The sequence below is a fragment of the Castor canadensis genome, chromosome 15 (assembly GCF_047511655.1).
Source record: "Castor canadensis chromosome 15, mCasCan1.hap1v2, whole genome shotgun sequence".
In the NCBI taxonomy this organism is placed as follows: Eukaryota; Metazoa; Chordata; class Mammalia; order Rodentia; family Castoridae; genus Castor; species Castor canadensis.
Genome location: NC_133400.1, coordinates 67,316,962 through 67,334,905, shown reverse-complemented (window position 1 = coordinate 67,334,905; position 17,944 = coordinate 67,316,962).

Sequence of the window (17,944 nt, the reverse complement as noted above, 5' to 3'; positions counted from 1 at the left end):
CCATAGCAATCCCAATTTATTTCTGATTGCCATAGACACTCTGTTCCCATTGGACTACTGATCTCATTAGTTCTTTCTGTCTCCCTCTCTGCCAGACTTGTACATCCTGTGTACTCCTTTTGCCAGATCTGCCATCAGATAACCTGTGCTCCATTCTCAACCCTACCATTTGTTAGTGCTTTGACATTAGACATACTACCGCTGCGGAACCTCAACTTTTTCCTGTGGAAAATGGAAATGTTACAGCCTAATTCTAATTTCACTGAAAGGACTAAATGGTCCAGTGTATGGAAGGGTCATTTAGCCGGCTGCCTGGCACAAAGATCATAAATGTGCCTCCTCTTCAGATCCGTGGAACATGATGGGGAAAATGAATATCATATGGTAAACACAAGATTGTGTGAATAATCAGTAGATGTAATAAATGCTTAATATATGTTGACTTAACAACCTTTCAGCTCTGACATAATCTCCCTCTCTGTTAACATTGTTTGACCACTGTTGACACTGAAAAACTTCATCCTTCTTTAAACTCCCATGGCATTTACACCCTAATGCTTAAATGTTTACAACTGATTTTTGTAATCCTTTCACATGTGTTATCCCATCTCTAACTAGTTTGCAAGGTCCTTGAGGACAAAGATAATGATATTCCTGTAGCTGACATTTGGTGATTGTGGTCTATGAGCTAGCACTTGACATTTATAACTACTCTAACCTTCCCATAACCCGAGGAGGGTACTTGCTGTTATCATCCTTGTGTGCAGAGGCACAGATGCTAGCAGATTACCCCAAGGCAATCAGGTTAGTGAGCAACAGAGCTAAGGCCCTGCAGTCTGGCCCAACAGCTTTGTGTACTATTGAGTGCTCCCCAGGGGATGGAATCACACACTGATTCACAGATGGGTGTGACCCTCTTCTGTACCTAGGAGCTGTCTCACAGGCTTGCAAGTGGCTGCTTGAGAGAGTACTTCCCTCACCTTCTTGGCAAACTTCCTTTAAAGAGCATCCTAAAAAGAACCAAAAGTACACGCAAAGCCATGATTACTAGCAGATACTTTGCTACTGTTACATTATGTAGAAAATGAAGGAAGAAAGGAAAGAGAAGAAAAGGGAGAAAGAGACAGGGCCATGTGGGAGAAGTGGTGAGAATGATAAACAGGAAAGAAGGGAACACTAGAGAGGCCAGGATTTTCCATACAGCCCATACAACAGTGCTTCCCTGTTCCAGATGACCAACAGCCTACATGCATGCATTGGTTTACACTTGCTCCTGCTGCTGCCCTAAGTACAGTGGAGTTTTGCTTTGAGAATTTGAAAGCTAGGGAAGGGGCTGCTAGAAACCCAGCCCAGAGGCCATCAGAGCTGATGCTCCCTTAGGGAGGCTTCTCCTCAACAGAAATGATCCTGGGAGGCTGAAATGGCACAGGAAGACAGGATGCTTGCTGCTGAAGTTCTCACTGTGCCAAAGTCAAGGTGGGGTATAAAATGTGAATTTCAAATGCAAAATTACACAGGATGTTTTATAACCTTAAGAACGAACTCTGAAAAATATTACTGGATTCTCTGCTCCTTGTACCAACCCCTTTAATGATACAAGTGAAACCTGGTCTATCTGAAACGTTGTGAGGGGTCAGAGTGGCAGAATGGCCCCAAGGGACATAATCTCTAAGAATAACACCTCTAAATGGCCTAATCAGGAAATTTTTCTCACTGTCATCCGCATAAAGAACACCAAAAAAACATTTTTTTTTTCAAATGGAAATCTACCTAGAAACATCCACACATCTCAGTCATCAACACTCAAAGACAAGTGGGGATTATGGCTAAACTTTATTTCTTGCAGGGACAAAAAAGTAAAAAGGATTAAGAAAATGAAACCATGGCAACAAACCATAGGCATCACAAACCCTGCCAAATCTTTGCCTTGTTCAACTAGGCCAACAACAGCTCTGACACAATTACATTTCACCAGATGCTGCCACAACACCACTGGGATACAGTGAACTCACTGTTAGCTGAAGCCAAAACCAAATTGTTTGCATCTGATGTGTATTTCATATTCCTGTTTCCCCATGCCTGTCTGAAAACTGACTTGATGTAACAACCTCTAGTTGCACATTTCAAAGGGTAGCAGCATGAATTTTTACAATACATTCCTCAGCAGGGAGGAATTGCAGCAGTAACTGTAAGAAAATGTTCTCCTGTACAATAAACCAAAAGTTTTGTGAACACAAAATGACAACTTTCATTAAAAGGTGCCTGTTATTTTTGGTATTTCCAGTTACATAAAGGATAAATATATTCAGACAACTGGCCATGACGTTTTCCTGGCAACTCCAGCTTCAGTTTTCTCTAAGCAAGGGTGAGTTTCATATTTTTCCAGAAGAGACAAACAGGAATGCCTCATTAAATTGTTCCCTTAGATTTTTAATTCAATACCACACAACACTTCTATATTGAGCTCAACACAATAGTAATAAAAGTCACTATTCTGAAGTCAAATGATGTCTCTTTCATCCAAGACCTTGTTTTGGTTCCTCTTCCTCTGAGCTGAGCATTTAACCTCCAGCCTTTCCCCCAGTTCTCAACCAGGGCAATTTTGCCCCGCAGGAAACATTAGGCAATGTCTGGGAACATTTTTGCTGCAACTGGAGAGTTCAATTGGTATTTAGTGACTGAGAATCCAGGACTTTTGCCAAACATATACAATACACAGGACAGCTCTGCACGGTGAAAAATTACCTAGTTTCTCATGTCCACAGTGCCGAGGTTGAGCAACCCAACAATAAGTTCACCAACCCATTTTTAATTTTAAAAAGAAAAAAATGCCTTTTTTTCATAAGGGTATCTTCAATGACTCTTTATTTATCAGGTTATAAATAGCAACCTCCTAAACCTTACTGTCAACACCCCCCAATCTACTTCTGCACTACCTTCCACCTTGACTGAATAAATAATGATGGTCTCTGCTCAGTGTTCTGCAGCAGCTCGCCCACTGGACAATCCCCACTGTGACTGGCACCCTGTAGGTATCAGGAATGGTCCTTCTCTTCCTCCTAAGGAGCTCAGACTGACTGTGATGAGAATGGGGAAGAAAGCCATGGACCCTTGTTTCCCACAAATCTCCACATAAACCATGCTCTTTGCTAAGAAAAACTGTTCATCGATCACTGAACACTCAAATTTCTCAGGAGTGGGTGACTGCACACTGAGCTTTCTACAACCCTTCTTGGGCTTCTGGGTTGTAGGGAAGCTGGCAAGGGCTGAAGGAATTCACACTGCAGCAGAGGATCAGTGTTGACCTTGGGAATTTAGATTGATGCATTTAAACCTGTCTCAGTGTACCTCAACTGGTCAGATTCAAAATCCCCAGGGAAGACAGAAAGCAACATACATGTGAACTTGACAATGTATTTGTTATATGGCAGGGGGAGAGCTATAATACAATATAAACTACATGGTTTACCTCCTCTTTTCCTTTGTCTTTATAACTCCTAATTAATATTCATTTGGTTATGCAGAGTGAGTAGACAGTATTTACAAGAAGCCTTTATACTAGCATTTGTCAAAACGCAACTTTCTATTCAGCCTGATTGTCTTTCCATGGGCATGACCTCTCTGCTTTTGTTGATAATTGAGAAATAAATATTGTTATCAATGGCTATGATATAGATTGAATTTGTCAACTGTTAATTGTTCATCCTAGGATGCTCTGAGGGTGGGGGGAGGGGAGTCCTGTAAATTGTTTCTCTTAAGTTGGCAGTTTTTTTCTTGGTTTTAAAATATTTTAAAATATTAAAACCAAATCAAAGTATTAACCTGCTGTTGCAACAGAAAGATGGCTATGAAAACTTTCTCTGATCAAAAAGGAGAGACTATGTGTCAGGCTCAAATATCCCATGTGTTTGAGAATATCTGCAAAATGATGATTACGATTTGTCATGAGCTGCATGAGAGAGAAGGCATTAATTTTATCTTCACTCTCCTAGGAGAGGCATAAACAGTTCCACTGCAGAATAACACTGAGAAACACTGAGAAAGTCTTTCACTTTGTCTCAGATAAATCTTTCTGGTGCTGATGAAAACAGATAGGCATTTCAATCTATGTTTATTTATTTATTTATTTTCAATCTATGTTTATAACTAGGTATTCTGTCAGGTTTCAGCATAGTGAACATGTACCTGTTGAAAAAGCAATATTATGCCTGTGGTTAGGCAACTACCGTCCTGAGAGTTAATATAGTCTCATAGTTAAGATCTCAGCTCTGAGACCAGGCATCGTAGTTCAACAGCTGTAATCACAGCACTCAGGAGACTGAGGCAGGAGGATCACAAGTTTGAAACCAGCCTGGGGTACAATGCAAGACCCTGTTTAAAAAAAAAATCTGGGTATGATGACTCACACTTGTTTACAAGTGGGAGGTTAAATAGAAGGATATCTCTCCAAGGTCAGCCTGGACAAAAATGGAAGACCCTATCTGAAAAATAACTAAAGCATAAAGGGCTGGGGGGTGTGGCCCAAGTGGTAAAGCACTTGCCTAGGGATCATGAGATCCAGAATTCAAACCCTACTACCATCAAAAAAAAAAAAAAACTCAGCTCTGCTGCCAGATTGTCTGAGCATGAATATAGTCCTACCATTTACTAGCTATGACTTCTCTAAACCATCTTCCCTCCTATTTAAAATAAGAATAAGAACAGGACTTATCATGGGTCGTGGTGGGCTCTAAGTGTGTAAATCCACATAAAACAGGGCTGGTATATAATCAGCTCTCAGCAAACGCTAGCTACTGTGTTTCATTGTGTTATGCATGGGTGATATCTGGTTTTTCTTTTGTTTTGTTTTGCAGTATTGGGGGTGGAACCCAGGACCTTGGCCATACTAGGCAGGTGCCCTACTGCTGAACTCTACACTGAGCTCAGTGGCAATATCCATTTTTTAATTTCTCTTTAATGAAAAATGGTCCTAGTTATATTGCACACACTAATTGTAAAAAGAAAAATAAGCAGAAAACCCAAGGAGACATAAATAAAGAAAGTAGAAGTCCCGCTACCCCTTAAAAATAACCACAGCTTAGAGTCTGGGGTAGCTCTTTTCACCTTTGAATTAACATGCTCACTTACAGACACATGCACGCAAATAACATGAGTTAATCTTTTCCTTTAAGTTTTCTGGCCTTAGTTCCCTCTCCTTCAAATGTATGAGCATATTCATCTTAAGCATTTAATGTTTATTTTTAGCTCTGTAATCCACATGGGCATTTTTGTGTGGGTATTATGAAATAAGAATGTAATTCTCAGCCAGGCATGGTCATGGGCACCTGTAGTCTCTGCTGCCCAGGAGGCTGAGGTAGGAGGAAATCACCCCATTGCAAGAGTGTGGGGCCAGCCTGGGCAACATACCAAAACTCATCTGTTAAAAAACAAAAAAGAGGAGAGGGAGGGGAGAAATAGGGAGAAGGAAAAAATGTAATTCTCCCCTAAATGGTGCTCCACTTGTCTTCACACTAACTCCTGTATTTCTTCCTTCTCTCATGGACTTGAAATACAAAGTTTATCATATAAGAATGGGTTTATTTCCAGCCCATCTTCTTGTCCATCCATCTGTCTGGCAAAATTTATCATCTATCTGTCCATGTGCTTCTGTGTCAGGATCACACTGCTCTAATTTCAGTAGCTTTATTATATATTTTAATATTAACTTATAGCAGGCTCTTAGCTCTTCTTAGCAAAGTGGTAGTTATTTCTAATTTCATGGATAATGGAATTTCCTGAGGCTACAGATTCAAGAAAAAAGAAATAAAAGACTCACTAAGAGTCATGTGCCCAGAGGATTGCATAAATGGGCCTTTATCAGTAAGAATAGGGTCTTATTCCTGCAAACAGTGCCTAAAAAAGGTTTTTAAAATATTAAGCCCTTAAGTAGGTATTTGCTGTTTCCCATGGCTGTGCGATAAATAACATTCATTGCTTTACCAGTGATTTGACACTTGGACATTTAATCCTGGTTTCTAATAACAGTAGTTAGAGAGAAAGTAAAGTTGAACTAAAGTTTAGGCCATATATATATATGTATATATATAAATTTTATATAAAATTTCCTAGTTATGAAGACAACATGCATGAAACATGCTTTCTTTTTTTACTGTAAAATCTTAAGAAAGGCTTCTCACTGGTTCCATAAAGGTAGCATGAGTCTATTTCTTTCCCATGACAGGACTCAAAGCTAACACTTCTCCACAATACTGAAGTCACTCAGAGAGAATGCTTTTTCTGTTCTTTTGTATCACATTCTTATCGATTTAAAGCCTGGCTTAACTATAGACACTAAATGCTCATTAATAATGAAAATAAGGTAAATACTGTCTTGACTAAATAATAGACCTGGTAGTACAAGTCTGAGAAAACTTCGTATTTACTTTTAAAATGCTACGAGCAGCATGTCTGCAACCACATTTGACCAACAGAGGAAAGTAATCATTAGAAGAAACGTATCAACATTGATTTCAATGAACCACATGGTAATGATAAATGGAAAGTAGTTGTGTAAGCAAATGTAAAAATAAAGTTGTAAGAAATAGAAATGCAACCAGAAAGAACACTACTGCTTCTGGGCATGGGGCGCTAACTGGTACTGGACTTGCCCGAGTGCAACAAACAATAAGACACTAGAGAAGATATATGAAATGATTGTTTTCTGACATTGAACAACAGACAAAGCAGAGCTATAAACTGGAGAGAAGTGAAACAAGGCAAGGCCTATAACCGCCCAGCTTTCGTCCTGCAGCTACTTCACAGACTGTGACTGGGGGTGGGGGTGAGGGGTGACTCAAGCTGAATTGCTAAGCAGAGGAGACAGAGGTCAGACTCAGAGAGGCACAGGCACCCCTGGAGTGTGCAGGATACTAGAGACAAGTAAGCTAGAAAAGCAAGAATTAAAAATCTGCATAAGGAACTTCTAGCATCTTGGACACATTGACAGAGAGAAACTCTGTGAGACCAGGCAAAGAGCATCTATGAGAGAATTATAAAATGAACAACCCCACAGTTCACGGAGATCTGTGAGATGTTCAAGTTCTGGCCAGAAAGAGCAGAGAAGTCTTGGAAGTATACAAAAGCACGGCATTGGGCTGGTGGAGTGGCTCAAGTGGTAGGGTGATAATTAGCAAGCACGAAGCCCTGAGTTCAAACCCCAGTGTCACCAAAAAACAAACAAAAAAAAGTGCTACATTATTGAAGTGATGTAGTATTACTTGAAGGCACACTAATGAACTGAAGATGATGTATACCTTAAATCTTACAGCAGCCATTAAAAAATAAAACAGTTTTATTAGCCAATAAGGGGGGGGGGTAAAATGAGATATTGAGATATTGCTCAATTAATCCAAAAAGTCAAGCACAGAAGAAAAAAGAAAATCAAATGGGGCTATAGAAAATAAGTAACAAGACATAAGATTTAAATTTAACCATGTCAATAATTATATTAAATGAATATGGACTAAGCACTAAGCATTCTAATTATAAAACAGAGATTGAGGAAGTAGCTCAAGTGGTAGACCATTTGCAAGTACAAGCCCTGGGTTCAGTCCCCAATACCACTGCCAAAAAAAAAAAAGAAGGAAGGAGTGAGAGATGGAGGGAGGGATCTACTTCATACATACGAAGAAAGGATAAAAGGAAAAGGATGACTTGTGAAAATTTTATTAAGGAAAGCAAAATGTTATGCCGGAAAATATTTACTTAATGCAAAGAAGCCAGCAATACTTATGACAGTTTTATTCACAAAAGTCAAGACCTGCAAACAAACCAAAAGTGCATCCAAGTGTGGTACATTCATGCCATGGAATGTGAATCCACAATAAAAACTTAACAATGTGGTAAATGCTGAACAAAAGAAGCCAGACACTCACTGAACACTGTCAGAGGGTTGGAAAGTGTTTGCTGGACTCCTGGACAGGAGATGCGATTGATTGAAATGACACATGAACTTTGGAGGAATGAAACTGTCCTACGTGTTGATTTTAGTGGTCATTGTACAGATGGATTTATTTGTCACAATGTTTCATAGCCCACACTTATTATAAATGCCTTTTATTATATGTAGATTAACTTCAAAATATTTATTCTAAAAAGACAATGTGTGTATATTTAAAGAATATTAAAATAATTTTAATTATTTAAATAGAGCAGCAAGTTAGTCTCAAAATAATTTTAGGACTTCTCTTTTTCTTTAGTGCTGAACACCCCTACTTGGCAGTGTAGTGGAACACATTTTTATAATTGTGAGTACTTTGGTCCTTTAAAGGGCTTCTAACCTTTGGGTTTGAGCCTTAGTTAAGAAACTCTTAACTCTTAACTCTTAACTAGTTAAGAGTTTCTAGTTAGTATGTTCTAACTAGAAAATACCTTCTTGAATTCTGAAACAAAGAAAATACTAACTTCCAAATTTTTCACTGCCAAAGAGATTGTGGCTAAGAGTTCTCCCCATTTGACAGAGGAAAAAAGGATGCCTCACCTATCCCTCTGCTTTCTGTGTAGTCTGAAAAGAGTCACAGAGAAAAAGAAGGAAGGACACTCTGTCCTGTTGAGTCACTTACAGATAAAAAGGTATCCTTCAGCAACTACACATGAACAATTAAGTTAATTACCCCTAAGATAGTGACCTTTTTATAAATAACACATATGTGAGGTATAGGTAGGAACATATATTTACATATGAAAGATACGTTTCCTTGGAATAGAGATTTTTAATGCCACCTTCATAGCTGGTATGTCGACTTAAATCTGGATGATGGCTTTAAATTTCATATTGGATGGCTTTAAAGCAAAAATAACAAGAAAATTTCATCTAGGACCCCACAGTCAGAACATGGAATTGAAAGGGACTATAGCTGGGCGCCAGTGGCTCACGCCTGTAATCCTAGCTACCCAGGAAGCAGAGATCAGGAGGCTCATGGTTTAAAGCCAGCCTGGGCAAATAGTTCGCAAGACCCTACCTTGAAAAACCCTTCACAAAAATAGGGCTGGTGGAGTGGCTCAAGGTGAAGGCCCTGAATTCAAGCTCCAGCACTGAAAAAAAAAAAAAAAAGGTGGCCTGTAGAGCTGATTCAGGAAATGAGTGAGTAAACAAAAAAGTAAAATGAATCTGCCAGAACCGCCCCTCCCCCATTGGTGTGTGTGTGTGTGTGTGTGTGTGTGTGTGTGTGTGTGTGTGTGTTATTTATATCATTTGAGAAGTAATACCAAAAGGAATTTTGGAACATCCAGAATAAAGGAACAGCCACAGAAATGATAAATGCCTAGGTAAATATAGTAGACTCTTCTTCCAAGTTCTTTAAAATATGTTAGATAGTTGAAAGCAAAACTCATGACATCATCTGAGGAGTTTTTTGATGTGCATACGTAATATGCAAGACAGTATAACACAAGGAAGAGGGCAAAGGACATATAGAGTAATGAGGTTTCCACATTCCTATTAAAATGGTAAAATATTAATTCTTAGTAAGCTATGAAAAGTTAAGTATGCATGTTGTAAGCCCTAAAGCTGCTGTTTGAAAGAGAAAGGATTTTTAAAAACTGTATACAGAGATTCAGGCACTGGTGGCACACACCTATAATCCTAGCTACTCAGGAGGCAGAGACCAGAAGGATTGCGGTTTGAAGACAGCCCAGACAAATAGTTCATAAGACACTATCTCAAGAAACTCTTCACAAAAATAGGTTTTATGGAGTGGCTTAAGGTGAAGTTCAAACCCCAGTACCACTAAAAAAAAAAAAAAAACTATACACAGAGAAATGGCCAAAAAGAAATAAATTTATTATTTATTTCTTTGCAATATTGGGATTTGAACTCAGGGCCTATGCTTGAGCTTGTTAGGCAGATGCTGTACCACTTGAGCCACACCCCCAGCTCAAGAAATAATAAATTTAAATGGAATAGTAGAAAATATTAAAATAATCCCAAAGAAGTCAGGATAGAGGGAAAACAGCATAAACAGGAGGGAATAAGCAAATAATAAAATGGCGTGCCTAAATCCTAGCATATCTATAGCTTCATTACATAAAAATGGTCTAGACACACTAATTTAAAGACAGAGATTGTCAAAAATTTTTAAAAATGAACCAGGTGTATGTTGTTTGCAAGAAACTCAGTTTAGGATTGGAGATGTGGCTCAATAGTAGAGCATTTGCCTAAGTATGCAAGAGGCCCTGATCCCTAACACTGAGAGGTGAGAAGAAACTCAATGCAAACATAATGATGAATGATTTAAGTAGGTTAAAGCTAAAAGGATGAAAAAGATACATCATTCAAACCTTATTCAAAGAAAACTTGAGTAGCACGTTAACATCACAGTAGACCTCAGAACAAAAAAGTTATTAAGGATATTCATAATCATAAAAGTGCCAATTCTCCAAGAAGACATAGTAATTCTAATCCTGCAACAGAACTTCACTTAAACCATGAAGTGAGAACTAATGGGACTGAAAAGAGACAGGCAAAACCACAATTGTAGCTAAAGACCTCAGCACTCCTCTCTCTAACAGAACTAGCACACAGAGCATTATCAAGAAAGTAGGGTTGGAGGCAGGGTGCAAAAGGTAGAGTTCCTGCCTAACAAGTGCAAAGCCCTGAGTTCAAACCCCAGTACCACACACACACACACACACACACACAAATAAAAATAAAAAAGAAAAGAAAATAGGACTTAGTTTTAGGGTTTTGATCTTAAATGTCATCCAAGGGTTTGGTTGCCAGCTTATGGCACTATTGGGAGGTGGTGGAACCTTTAGGAGGTAGGGCCTATGGAAGGAAGTTAAGTCAAGTGTGCCCTTGAAGGAGATATTGAGACCTCACCCTTCCTCCCTCTCTCTTTGCTTCTTAGATACAATGAGGTAGGTGTTTTCCTCCACCACCCAATCCCTACTATGTTGCTCTGCCTTACCATGGGCCCAAAGACAAGAGAGCCAACCAACCACAAACTGAAATTTCTGAAACCTTGAGTCAAAACAAATCTTTCCTCATTATAAGTTGTTGACTCAGGTATTTTGTCAAAGTGACAGAAAGCTAACTAACATACTGAGCAACACTACCAACCAACGGGATCTAATGGATATTTATAGAGCACTCCAAGCTCTATAAAAAGCAACAGTAGCAAAATACAATTATTTTCAGGTGCATGTGTAATATTAGTGAAGACAAAGCATGTGAGTCATAAAACAGTAACAATCTTGAAATTATTTAAATCAAACAAGGTATAGTCTCTACATACAATGAAATTAAGTTAGAGCTCAATAAGAGAAAGATAAGAAAATGCCCAAATGCTCAGAAATAAAGCAACAAACCTGTAAGTCATTCCTGGGTCAAGAGGAAGTCCCAAGGGAAATTATAAATTATTTTCAATTGAATGAAAATATATCAAAATGTATGTGATATACCTAAAGCAACGATGAAAAAGAAATCTATACAGTCAACTGCTTGTATTAGAAAAGGAGAAAGGTCTCAGGCTTCTACTTCAGGAATCTAAAAAAGGACCCAGATAAACCTAACACAAGGAGAAGGAAGAAAACACATATCACAGAACAAATCATCAAAACTGAAAACAGGAAAAGAAAATAACAAAAAGTCAATGTTGGTTCTTGAGAAGGATCAATAAAATTCTGAAAGTTCTAGAAAGACTGACAGAGAAAAAGAGCAGACACAAATTGCCAAAACCAGGAATGAAGGAGTGGCCATCACTACAGAGCCCACAGACACTGACGGAGTAACAAGGGAATACTATCAGCAACATGGAACATAAATTTAGTGAGGCAGGAGGAAGGGGTGACAGAGGGGCATGAGGGGGCTCTGGGAATAACGGACTTGCTCACTTTCATGATAATGGTGATGGCGTCACAGATGTAGGCATGTATCATGTAATCAAATCATACAGTTTCAATGCATAATTTATTGTACAAAAAGCACACATCAATAAAGCTATTTAAAAAGACCTTTTGGAGGTGATTAGAACTTCATTTCATCCATTACCCACTGTCACAACAACCTTCTCCCCTGCGCACATATTATCATTCCTCCAACAGCGCGTCTCTCAAGTCACAATAACTATCCCTACCAAATATTTCTGGTATGTGTAATGAAATGTTACAATTTTTCTATCCACTCTGCCTCATCCTCTATATACTGAATCATAAAACCAACAGATTTTAGTGTCTATTGCTGCCCAATTGACATGAGTAGAGAATATTCTTTAATCATCTAGTGTCATCAATTCTAGCACAGTGAGATTATTCAGAAGTCCACTCACCGGTAGACTTCCTGTAAGTACATGAATCAAAAGCTGACTTGACTCTGGAGAGAATATACTACCTTCATTAGTGCTCCAGAACTGTGCGTGAACGATCCCAGAGGGATGGCGAAACCTAGGTGAAGTTCATTCAATGCCCAGCACTGTCCACAATGAAAGAGCCACAATCTTGGAGCACGTTATCACGGGTGACTACAGTACAGAACTCTCTCGGGCTCCTGAACCTGAGCACCACAAGATCTGTCTCTTCAGTGTCAGTTGTGAAGCAGCAATATGCAGTTTACCGCCCCTAACAGCCCAGCACTACCCCGTTACATATACTGACCAACGCTACGCCAGCCCATCTGCCACGGGCAGTGATGCTGGTGCCAGGCGGCTGGGAGATGGGAGGTGGGGAGGGTGGGGGTGGATGGATGGGAGCCATGATTCACTATTCCTATCTGTGTTTGGTACAATCTACCCTGAAGTGTCCCCCTCCTGGCTAACCACTTTCCCCTTTCCCTTCTCTCCTGTCTTGTCTTCTCTCCCTCTCTCTCTCTCTCTCTCTCTCTCACTCTCTCTCTCTCTCTCTCTCTCTCTCACTCTCACTCTCTCACTGAATATTTCCCCTCATGCTCTCCACCTCCCATTCCTTCACTAAATGGAAATATGAATGCCTGCCTAAAACTAAACAACAACAACAACAACAAAACATATGATACACACCAGTGCAATGCCTGGTCTAGAAAAGGAGCTCAAAAAAATGTGAATTCACTTCACTTTCACTACTTCTCTCCGAGACCCAAGCAGGAATAAAGAAGAAAACATGCTGGGAGCTGGTGACTCATACCTGTAATCCTAGCTACTCAGGAGGCAGAGATCAGGAAGATGGCGGTTCAAACCAGCCCAGGCAAATAGTTCATGAGACCCTATCTTGAAAAAAACCCACCACAAAAAAAGGGCAGGTGGAGTGGCTCAAGGTGTAGGTTCTGACTTCAAACCCCAGTACTGGAAAAAAAAAAAGAGGAGGAGAAACCATGCTGGAGTGGGCATGATGAAATAAAGAGAAATCAGCCCAAAGGCCTGTTTTCTCTTCTCACAACATGGATTGTGTTCAGAATGATTACCTTAGCTTAACTCCGTTCTTCAGTGATACACAGACTCAGGTGGGAGGCTCACCTGAGCGGCCTGGCTCCTAAGACACACCCTCCTCACTGCTTCACAGCAACACTCACTAGGTGGGCATTCACTGGAGACCTGGCTAGGCAGCTGACCCCTTTCCTTGCTACCATCCACCTTTTTTTTTTTTTTTGGTGCACTGGAGTTTGAACCCAGGGCTTCACGCTCACAAAACAGCTTGAGCCACACCTCTAGTCTGTTTTACTGGGTTTATTTTGGAGATGGGATCTTGTGAACTATTTGCCCCAGCTGACATCCAGGAGTGGAATTTCTGGGTCAAATGGTGGTGCTATATAAACCTTTAGAAGAACTGCCTGACTCTTTCTCATATGGCTCCATTTTACATTCCCACTAACAGTCTACAAGAAATCTGATTTCCCCACATCCCTGCTAACCCTTGTTACCTGATGTGTTCATGGCCATCCTTGGATGTGAAGATCATTGTGGTTTGATTTATATCTTCTCACGAATACTGTTCAGCAGGGAGTAACCCCTGTTATGATCTTTTGCTCATTTTTAAAGTTATTTATCTTTTTTGCTATTGAGTGGTAATAGTTCTTTGTATATTCTAGATAAAATCTCTTACCAGAGATGTAATTTGCAAAACTTTATTGCATTTTATGGGGGTCTTTTCACTTTATTGACAGTGTCCTTTGAAGTACAAAAGTTTTAAATTTTATTGATGTATGACTTATCTATTTTTCTTTGATTGTGCTTTTGATGTCTAAGGATTCGTTGCTTGTAAGTATCATCTCTATATTTTCTTTTAAGAGGTTCACACTTTGGGTCCTTACATTTAGTATCGCTCTATTTTGAGTTACTTTGGATACGGTGTGAGTTCAACCTCGTTCTTTCCCATGTGTCTATTCAGTTTCCCAGTACTGCTCATTGAAAAGACTAGTGTTTCCTCATTGCATGACTGTGGCTCACTTGTTAAAAATTAATTGGCCAGGCTAGGCACAGTGGTTCATACCTGTAATCTCAGCTACTCAAGAGGCAGAGACAGGAGGATTGCAGTTCGAGGCCAGCCCAGGCAAAAGTTAGCATATGACACTATCTGAAAAATAAGCTTAAGAGCTCAGGCTGGGAGTGTGGTTCAAGTGATAGAGCACCTAATTAGCAAGTGTGAGAACCTGAATTCATAGAGACTAGAGAGAGAGAGAGAGAGAGAGAGAGAGAGAAAGCTAGGTGTGGTGATGAACACCTATAATCCCAGGTGTTCAGGAGGAGGAGGTAGGAGAATTGAAGTTGAAGGCCAGCCCCGGCAAAAAGTGGAAGATCTTATCTGAAAAACAAACTAAAAGCAAAGGGCTGGGGATGGAGGAGCTCAAGTGGCAGAGCACTCGCCTAGCAAGCATGAAGTCCTGAGTTCAGTCACCAATACCACAAAGGAAAAATCAGATGACCATAAGTTCAAGGATGAAATATAGAAAGACTGCTAGTGACCTGGACAGTTTTTATGAAATGATGGGAGTGAGTCATGGCAGAACAGAGAGAAGTTGAAAATAAAAAGTAAAAAGCAGTTCTTTGGCCCAAAGATGCAGTGTCCAGCCCAACTCAGCCCCTGTGGGATTGGTTGAAGGTAGAGTTGCACGTAAATTTGGGGTTCTCTGTCTCCTGCTCACTCCTGCCCTCCTCACTTCCCTACATGTGTCTCTTAAGAGACCCTCTGTCTATCTCCAGGGAAGAATCTGTGATTGGAGTGGCGCTAGGACAGATTGGCATGGCACCTGGAGCTGGATCCCTGGCTGGCAGGCCACCAGTGAGGACCTCACACCTAGAAGCAGGTGGGGCACAGACTGATCCTGGAATGCAGTAACAGATCAACTGCTGAAATCTTCACAGTTGCTAGGGTCACAGGCTTTTTCCATGGGCCACCAAGTAGCTGGAATTAGAGGTGTGCACAGCCCAGAATTTTAGGAAATGTTAATCTGTAGGTGGAGAATAGTCAAAGGGGAGGACTCAGCTCTGAGCTGAATCTTAGCAGGAGCAGAATGTTGGAGGAAGCTGAATTATCAGCCTTGTCAGGCCTCTGATGAAGATCACAGCCTAATAGGAGAGGAGTGGGACTTAAGACTCAAGACAGGAATATCTGGATAGATTCAGTTAAGAACCCAGCATCTAGGGCTGAAGGCATGGCTCAAATAGCAGAGCACCTGCCTAGCAAGCACAAGCCTCTGAGTTCCAACCCCAGTACTACCCCCACCCCCGAAAACAACAAAAAACCTTGAACCTATTGGGCTGCAGTACTTGTCCATTTCTTTTTGTTAAAATATAGCATCTGCCCCTTGCTTAAAGATTTTGCAGAAGCTGGGCAGTGGTGGCTCACACCTGTAATCCTAGCTACTCTAGAGGCAGAGATCAGGAGAAATGCTGTATTGAAGCCAAGCCCCAGGCAAATAGTTAGCAAGACCCTGTCTTGAAAAAGCCCAACACAAAACAGGGCTGGCAGAGTGGCTCAAGTGGTAGAATACCCGCCTAACAAGTGTGAGGCCCTGAGTTCAAGCCCCAGTACTGCCAAAAAAATAAAAAAAGACTTTTGCAAAGGTCTCAAATGAGGCAGGTGTTTGCAATCAGACAGTACCACCACCCTCAGGATCACCCTCACTTCCTTTCCTGGCAACCAGACCAGCAATAGGGATTGATCCCCAACATAGCCCAGATGAGGGGGCCCTGGGCATGCTGGGTGGGGGGAGCCTGCATGCCAGATGAGCTGGGCAGTAGCTGGGAGAATCTGCATGAAAGGGAATCCCAAGGGCTCTGGATCACAGCTGCTGAACCGACAGCTACATGAGCAGAGCTTACGACTTGAGAGCCCTGTCCTGTGATCCAGCTCCTAACAGCCTGGCAGGCAGTAAGACACCATGAAGATGGTTCCAGGCAGCTTAGCAAAGCAGGCAAGGGCCGCCCTGAATGAGCAGACATCACACAAGAGCGGAAGACCCACAAGCTACGTTCCACCTAAGGGCCCAGAAGATCCTTGTTTACCAAACTGATGAAGACAGGGCTGCAGAGAGGAGCCCTGGAATGTGGTGACTGTCCCTTATAGCCAGGGCTGAAGAAAGGAGTTCCCTGATGTAGCAACAAGGGTCACGATATTCCACAGTGATGAAGCCCAGGTGGCAGCCCTTAGGCATGAGACCCAGGCAGGTCTCTACAGGCGTGGAATGTAGCTTGGGGAGCCCCACTCACAAAGCACCAAGCAGCAAGAGGCTCATAGGAGACTGGGTTTTCTCAAATCATTTTTAAAATCAAAAAATATCCTGGGAGCTGCCCCAGTACGAGTCATAATGCCTTGCCCAGTTTCTAGACCTGAGCCTAAACTCAGGTCCATACCTAAAGTGACCATGAGGCCAACAGTTGCAGGAGCATGGCGATGGCCCAGAAATGACCCCCCATCCTATCTAAAGAGTTACGGTTCTCCGCATGCTGGAGAAAGGGAAAACCTAGACTTCTGTTTGTCTTTGTTTGAGATCTGGTCTGGCTGTGTAGCCCACATTGGCCTGGAACTCATGATCATCCTGCCCCAGCCTCCCAAGTGCTGGGATTACAGGGTGCACCAGCATGCCTGGCCCAGAACATCTACAGTTTTTGAGGAGTACTGACTAGAGTCTGCGTTGACACTGATGCCTGGGAGTCTAAGGCACCAGCACCATGCCTTCTCAGCTAAGCTGGGAGATGGGGCCATGTAGTCCAACTCACAGCAGGTGACCTGGTCCACAGACCCACCCAGTGACTATTTTCCCAGGCCCCACATGCACAACAAAACTGGCTTTCTCTTTAGCTGGCAGACCCCTCCCTGTAAGGCCAGAGCCATGGCAGTGGGAAGGTCAAGGGGAATCCTTCAAAGTGGCTTTCTTCCTTGGGAAAGATAATAAATCCAAAACAGTCCCTTAAAAATCAGTGCCACCCACAAAGCCTTTGAGAATAAAAGTCTAGTGTTCTCTGCCATGGCCTGTGTCATCTACAAAAGCCAGATGGACCCCGGCAGATGACAGGAGCCTGGGCACAGCAGGCTTAATGAAGCCAGGTAGCATCTTTGCTAGAGCACATTGATACCACTTCCTGCACATAGGATGCGACTACCAATGTGGTCAAATCATGGAGCCATTCTTGATGTTGCTTGGTCTCTCACACCCCCTCCAAACAAATTCCATTGACCTCATATTCAAAATATAAGCAGACTGATTCTCACTATGTAACACAGGCTGGCCTCAAACTCACCATCCTCCTGCCTCAGCCTTCCAAGGGCAGGGATTACAGCATGTACCACCATGCCCCGCTCGCAGAGATTTTCTTTAACTGGCTTTGAAATAGCCTATGACTCATTTTCTCTATGTCCAAAACCAGCACCGTACACATAAAAATCCTGAGAAATAGAAAATCACAGTAAATTGGATTGTGTGTTCCACAGGACCAGGGAGTGGTATTTGAATGCTTTTAAACTGAAACAATTACCATTCTGGGAGGGAAGTTTCTGC